The sequence below is a fragment of the Gossypium arboreum genome, chromosome 8 (assembly GCF_025698485.1).
Source record: "Gossypium arboreum isolate Shixiya-1 chromosome 8, ASM2569848v2, whole genome shotgun sequence".
In the NCBI taxonomy this organism is placed as follows: Eukaryota; Viridiplantae; Streptophyta; class Magnoliopsida; order Malvales; family Malvaceae; genus Gossypium; species Gossypium arboreum.
Genome location: NC_069077.1, coordinates 89,236,875 through 89,244,476, shown reverse-complemented (window position 1 = coordinate 89,244,476; position 7,602 = coordinate 89,236,875).

Here is a 7,602-nt window from a genome sequence, read left to right as displayed (position 1 = left end):
TTTAAAGCTTCAAAACCTTTATTTTTGCTGAGAATTTTCGGTGGTAATTGGGAAGATTAGAGGGTGGTATTCTTTCTTTTCTTTTATTTTCTTTTTAGTCAAATAAGCCACCAAATTTCACCTAACCTTAAAAATTGACTTTCCTTGTTTCCTATGGCCGACCATGCCTCTTTAAGGGGTCTAATTACTCTTTAAAGACCTCCAATTGTGGTTCTCTAGCTATTTGGTATTTGTATCGAGTAAAATAAAACTTTTACCTTATGCGATTTAGTCCTTTTTCGTAATTAAGCTCACAAATGCTAAAATTAATTCACCAAATTTTTTATGCACTCATGTAGTCATACTATGACATCAAAATAATAATAAAAATAATTTTTTGACCTCAAATTTGTGGTCCCAAAACCACTATTCTGACTAAGCCCAAAATTGGGCTTTTACAATTCTCCCCCTTAGGGATTTTCGTCCCCGAAAATCTTACCTGTGAATAAGTTGGGGTATGGTCTCTTATGGTCTGCTCGGGTTCCCATGTAGCTTCCTCGAATCCCTGTCTATGCCACAAAACTTTCACGAGTGCTATACTTTTATTCCTCAATTGTTTGACCTCCCTAACCGAAATCTTAACCTGGTTTTTGCCATAAGTCATGTCCGGTTGAATCTCAACCTCAGTTGGCGCGATCACATGCGAAGGATCCAATCTATATCGACGTGAATACTTTCCAACTCTGAGGGAAAAGCTAATCGATAGGCAAAAGGCCCTACTCTCTCGGTAATCTCATAAGGTCCTATGAAACAAGGACTCAACTTGCATTTTCTACCGAATCTGAGGACTTTCCTCCACAGGGATACTTTCAAAAACACCGTATCACCTACTTGAACTCAATTAACTTTCATTTCAAATTTTTGTAGGATTTTTGTCTATCCGAAGCAACCTTCAGACAGTCGCTTACCTTAACTTGCTCTTCGATTTCTTTGACAAAGCCAACCCCGTGAATTTAATTCTTTCTAAGTTCAGTCCAATATAAAGGTGTCTGACACTTGCGTCCATATAAAGCCTCATAAGGTGCCATTTTCAGATTTGACTGATAACTATAGTTGTAGGTGAATTAAACCAACGGTAAGTACTTTTCCCAATTGCCTTGAAACTCGAGAACACAACACCGCAACATGTCTTCTAAGATCTGTATCACTCTTTCCGACTGGCCGTCGGTTTGCGGGTGAAATGTCGTGCTAAAATTCAGTTTTGTTCCTAATGCCTCTTGTAACTTCTTCCAAAACCACGAGGTAAATCTCAGATCTCTATCCAAAATAATCGACAAGGGTACTCCATGAAGTCTCACAATCTCAGAAACATACAATTCAGCCAATTTTTCAAGGGAATAGTCAGTATGCATCGGTATAACATGTGCCAACTTGGTAAGCCTATCAACAGCAACCCAAACAGAATCCTTTTTCCTTGGTGTCAAAGGCAACCCTGGCATAAAATTCATGGTTACACGGTCCCATTTCCACTCGAGAACCATTACAGGTTGAAGTAGACCCGAAGGTACTTGTTCGGCCTTCACTTGTTGAAAACCTAGACACTTAGAAACAAACCCCGAAATGTCTCTTTTCATTCCCGACCACCAATACATTTTCTTCAGTCATTATACATTCTCACACTACCTTGATGGATAGATAAGCAACCACTATGTGCATCTCGCAGAATCCTCTGAATAAGCTCATTGTCCTTGGGTACACAAACCTTATCTTTGAACATTATACACTCATCGGTACCAATTTGAAGGTTTGATTCACAATTTGTCTTGTTCTGAGTTATCTTGGCTTGCAATCCCTTATCACCCTTCTGAGCTTCACAGATCTCTTGAAGGAACATCGTTCTAGCTTTCAGTTCTGCTAGAATTGAACCATCATTGGCCACCGACAACTGAGTGTTCATGGCCCCCAAGGTGAATAATGACTTTCTACTCAGAGTGTCGGTGACTATGTTTACTTTTCTCGGGTGGTAGTGATAATCAACTCGTAGTCTTTTATCAACTCCAACCATCTCCGCTGTTGTAGGTTCAACTCCTTCTGAGTCATCAAATACTTGAGGCTTTTATAGTAGGTGAATACTCGACATTTCTAGCCGTACAAATGGTGTATCCAAATTTTCAATGTGAACACGATGGCGGCCAACTCTAAATCCTGCATCGAGTAGTTTTTCTTGTGTGGCTTCACCTGTCTTGAAGCGTAATCTATGATCTTACCTTCTTGCATGAGTACGCAGCCTAATCTATTCAAGGAGGCGTCGCTATATACCACAAATTACTTTCTCAGTTCCGGTTGCACTAAAACTTGGACTTCGTCAATAAAGCTTTTAATGTCTCAAAACTCTGTTGGCACTTATCATTCTACTCGAATTTGACCTCTTTTTGTAGCAGTCTAGTCATCGGAGTAGCTATCATCGAGAACCCTTTAACAAACCGTTTGTAGTACCCAGCTAAGCCCAAAAAGCTTCTAATCTCTAACACATTCTTCGACGGTTTCCACTCTACAATAGCCGAGATCTTACTTAGGTCAACTCTAATTCCATTACCCGACACGATGTGCCCTAAGAATCTAACCTCTCAGAGCCAAAACTCACTTTTACTAAACTTGGCATACAACTGCTTATCCCTCAAGATCTGCAAAACAGTTTTCAAATGCTCCGCGTGTTCACTTGCATCTCAAGAATAAATCAATATAGCATCGATAAAAACCACTAGAACTTATCCAAGTACGACCGAAAAATACGGTTCATCAAGTCCATAAACACTGCAAGGGCATTCATTAAACCAAAGGGCATAACAAGGAACTCGTAGTGCCCACATCTCGTCCTAAACGCGATTTTTGGTACATCTTGCTCCTTTACTCTGAGCTGGTAATAACCGGATCTTAAGTTTATTTTGGAAAACACGGCCTTTAAATTGGTCAAACAGATCATCTATCCTTGGCAAAGGATACTTATTCTTTACAGTCACCTTGTTAAGCTGCCTATAGTCAATACATAACCTCATCGACTTATCTTTCTTTTTCAAAAAAAATACCGGAGCACCCCACAGAGAATAGCTTGGTCTCGCAAAACCTTTATCCCTTAACTCTTGTAGCTGAACTTTCAACTCCTTTAACTCTGTTGGAACGATCCTATACGGAGCAATTGAGATGGGTGCCGTACCAGGGACTAACTCAATTCCAAATTCAACTTCCCTCACTGGAGGCAATCCGACTAATTTCTCTGAAAACACATCTGCGAACTCAGATACCACTGATACTGACTCAATCTTCAGTTCAGATACTTGAGTATTCAACACAAAGGCGAGGTAAGCTTTGCACCCTTTTCTCAAATATCTCTCTGCAGTCATTGACAATATCACTACAGGAAAATTATCTAGTTTACCTGATTCAATCCGAAGAACATTCTCGCTTCCACATTTCAACTCAATCACTTTTAATCCACAATCTACTACCACACCATGAGAAGTTAACCAATCCATCCTAATGATTACATCAAATTCATTAAAAGGAAATAACATCAAGTTAGCCAGAAAACAATGACCTCTAATTGTCAAAGGACAATTTCTACACACTTGGTTAACTAGCACATGTTTGCCTAAAGGGTTGGGCACTTTTACCACAAACTCAGTGGACTCGACTAGCATGTTCATACGGGGTATCAATTCCATAAAAATATAAGAATGGGTAGACCCCGGGTCAATCAAAGCAATGACAGACATATCATGGATAGAAAAGGTACCCGTAATCACATCGGGAGACTTTGCCTCTTCTCGGGCACGTACGGCATAAGTCCTTGCAGGTGCTCTGCCCTTAGACCTCACAGCAGGATCTCTGGGTGCACCTCTACTACTAGCCCCACTTCTCAAGTTTTTCTGTGGTCTATCCCTTGAAGAAGCGTTACCTGATCTCACGACTTGATCTCTATTTTTCTCGCCCACCTCGGGACAACTACAGATAAAATGGTCAAGTGACCCGCATTTGAAATAGCCTCTTTCACTTCCTCAGCATTAACAAACATGACTTGTACCGCACTAAGGACACTCTAGTCGATCCAGGCGAGTACTACCAACACTTGTGATAGAAGTGGTTTGGGCTTTTGTCACCACATACTGCTTATTCTTACTCTTGCTTGGGAACCCCATTGATGCATTTGATCAAGTAGGAAACTCTCTCTATCTTTTGGATGAGGTCTGATGTGATTTCCCCATCTGTGTCTTCTTTGAGTTACGAGACTCAATGTCTGCTCTTCTCTTTTCCTTTGCCAATTCTTCGGCCTTGCAAGCTCTCTCAACAAGCACCACGAATTCTCTTAACATTAATATGCCAACCAAGAGTCAGATGTCTTCATTTAATGCATCCTTAAAAGTTTTACACATAATAGCTTCTGTGGATACACACTCTCGAGCATATTTATTGAGTCTCTCGAACTCGTGCTCGTACTCCGTCACTATCATACGGCCTTGCTTCAGTTCAAGAAATTCCTTCCTCTTTTGATCAATAAATAGTTGGCTAATGTACTTCTTCCAGAATTCTTCCTAGAAGAATCCCCAAGTTACCCTCTCCCTCGGCACAACGGACACGAGAGTATTCCACCACTGATAGGCTGAATCTCGTAGGAGTGATACGACACACTTCATGCACTCTCAAATACCCTAATGGTATTTTCCAACCAAAACTCTGCTCTCTCCGAGTCATCATCAATGTTCGCCCAAAATTCCACGACCCTATGCTTACAGATTTTGTCTACTGGAGGTTTCTCCCTCTTAATCATGTCTGCTTCATGGGGAGACATAGAGGCAGACTGAGGAATCAGAGGAGGTAGGGAAGGTAGAGTGTTTGGATTTGCACGAACGAACTCTGAGTACCATACATCCATATGGAGGTAAGCTTCTCTAGCCCCTCTGCCCTGACTCATTGTCACGGGCCTACTATCTACCTTTGCAGTCCCTTCTGTGGGAGCCGATGCATTACTTTCTACATCATCCGTTGTAGCCACGTCAGGATCAATTTACTATATATAAAAACACAAATTATTTTGTCAAGAGTCATCACACTATCAGTATACAACTATGGCATGTATAGCTAGACTCATACTCACGCTAGGTTAGTCCTAGAATTGACTAAACCATAGCTCTGATACCACTAAATGTAACACCCTTTACCTGAGTTCGAAGTCAGGACTGGGCACGAGGCAGTACTTACTTAAACACATGCATACAATCATTTCGGGTCATAAAATCTCGATCAAATTTAAAACTTTTCAATCTTAATCTAGAAATTCTTAAAATAGGCCTACAAGGCCCAAAACACACTTTCAAAATGATTTGGGTTTAATCCGAACACATTTGAAAACTTAAAAAAATGTCACTTGAAAAAGGGGCACACGCCCGTGTGAAAGGGCAACATGCCCGTGTGGCCATTTTGACATGGTTGTGCTAAAGGCCCGTGTGGTTCATACGGCCTAAGCACAAGGGACATGCCCGTGCCCCAAATTCGTGTGGAATTAATTCTAAATTCGAACCTATAGAGGTTTTCACACGGTCGGGCACACGCCCGTGTCTATAGCCCGTGTCCCTCACATGGCCATGACACGCCCGTGTTGCAGCCCGTGTGTAAAAGCCTTGACATTTTGTTTCTGATGTCAGTAACCAATTAAGGGCACACGGCCAAGGCACACACCCGTGGCCAGAGGCCGTGTCCTCCATATGGCTGAGACACATGGCTGTGTCTCTGCCCATGTGTTTACTACCATGCATACTGACTTGCAAATTCAAGGTGCAGGGGACACACGGTAGGACAACATGTCCATGAGGCTAACTGTGGGTCACACACGGCCTAGACACATGCTCGTGTGTCTACCTGTATGGACAAAATAAGGCTATTTACCCAGCCTATTTACCACCTCTACTTGCATCAAGCTATACTAAACCAAGACAAACCAATTTCATACACAACCACATGGCTAAATCATTCAATTTACTCATTCTCAAAAGAAGATCATCATTTGCAGTTATCAATAACCAATATCAGCCACCATCCATGGCATTATACAAAATGACTCAATAGCTATGACAAGCCATTCATTTAGCCCAAGGCAATGTGAACATTACAAAAAGACTAGTTCCTATACATGCCATAATCAAAATGATAAAAATACCTATGCCAAATGGTTTAAGGATAGTGTGACTGGCTTCTCTGACGTAAGGCGATGGTCCACGAGCTACTTTGGCGATACCAGAAGAAAGTGGAAAGGAAAAGAGGTAAGGATAAAGCTTAGTATGTCGCATGAAAATAATGAAATAAATACAAGTTACCATAAGGGATCATCTCCCAATATAACTCAATTTGTACACGAACTTGAGGATTCATGGATAATATTTGTTCATATTCGTCTCTCACCAAGCATACAATGTTGATTAAAATCACATTTCATACTTCATGTAAAATACACGAGTGGTCATAAGCATAACTTACTCACTTACCTTCCTTACTAAAAATACAATGTAAATGAAGCTCGTATTTCAAAATTCTCATTTAGGTACCTGTACCATTCAACACCTGGTCATAAGTTCTCTCATTTTGATATATACCATAAATCTCTTGTTGAACCATGTGGGAATACTACAAGATATTCAATAGCCCCAAACATGGGATAAGATGCCAATGCCATGTCCCAGACATGGTCTTACACTGGCTAGCACATCAAAGTCGATGCCATGTCGTAGACAGGTTTTACACTAACTTTCATATATAGAGGCCGATGCCTTGTCCGAGACAGGTTTTACACTGGCTCTCATCTATCAGTGTCGATGCCATGTCCCAGACAGGTCTTACACTGACACACAACAAGCTGACGCCATGTCTCAAATAGGTCTTACACTAGCTTGTATATCTCGAAGTCGATGCATGTCCCAGACATGTCTTACACTAGCTCTCATCTCAATACCGATAAATGTCCCAAACATGTCTTACATTGGTTTGCATCTCTCGAGGAAAATGCATGTCCTAGACATGTCTTACACTGGCTCTCATAATGTGGCTGATGCATGTCCCAGGCATGTCTTACACTAACACACATGTCACCCAAAGTCATGGCATGAATATCCAATTCTATTCCTAATGTTCAACCGGGAGTCTTTATTACATTAATTTCTCAACATGCATACTCATATTCACAATCAAAGCAATTTATTTAATATCAATTCAATCACACGTCATAACAATATAGTTGAATTATTAACATACAACTTACCTCGGATTACGAAACGTAGGCGACTAGTCGATTTAATCTACTTGTTTGGCCTTCCCCCGGTCTAGGATCGAATTTTGTATTTCTTGGTATAAAATAATAAAAATTCACTCATTTAATCATTAAATAAATTTAGACAATAAAAAATTCACATTTTGGGCAAAATGATCATTTTGCCCCAAAACTTTCACAAAATGACCATTTTACCCCTAGGCTTGAAAATCAATTTTTATCGAATTTCTTCATGTCTTAAGCCTAACCGAACCCTTTTTACTCTTATAGCATCCTAGAATTTCCATTATTTCACAATATTACTACAT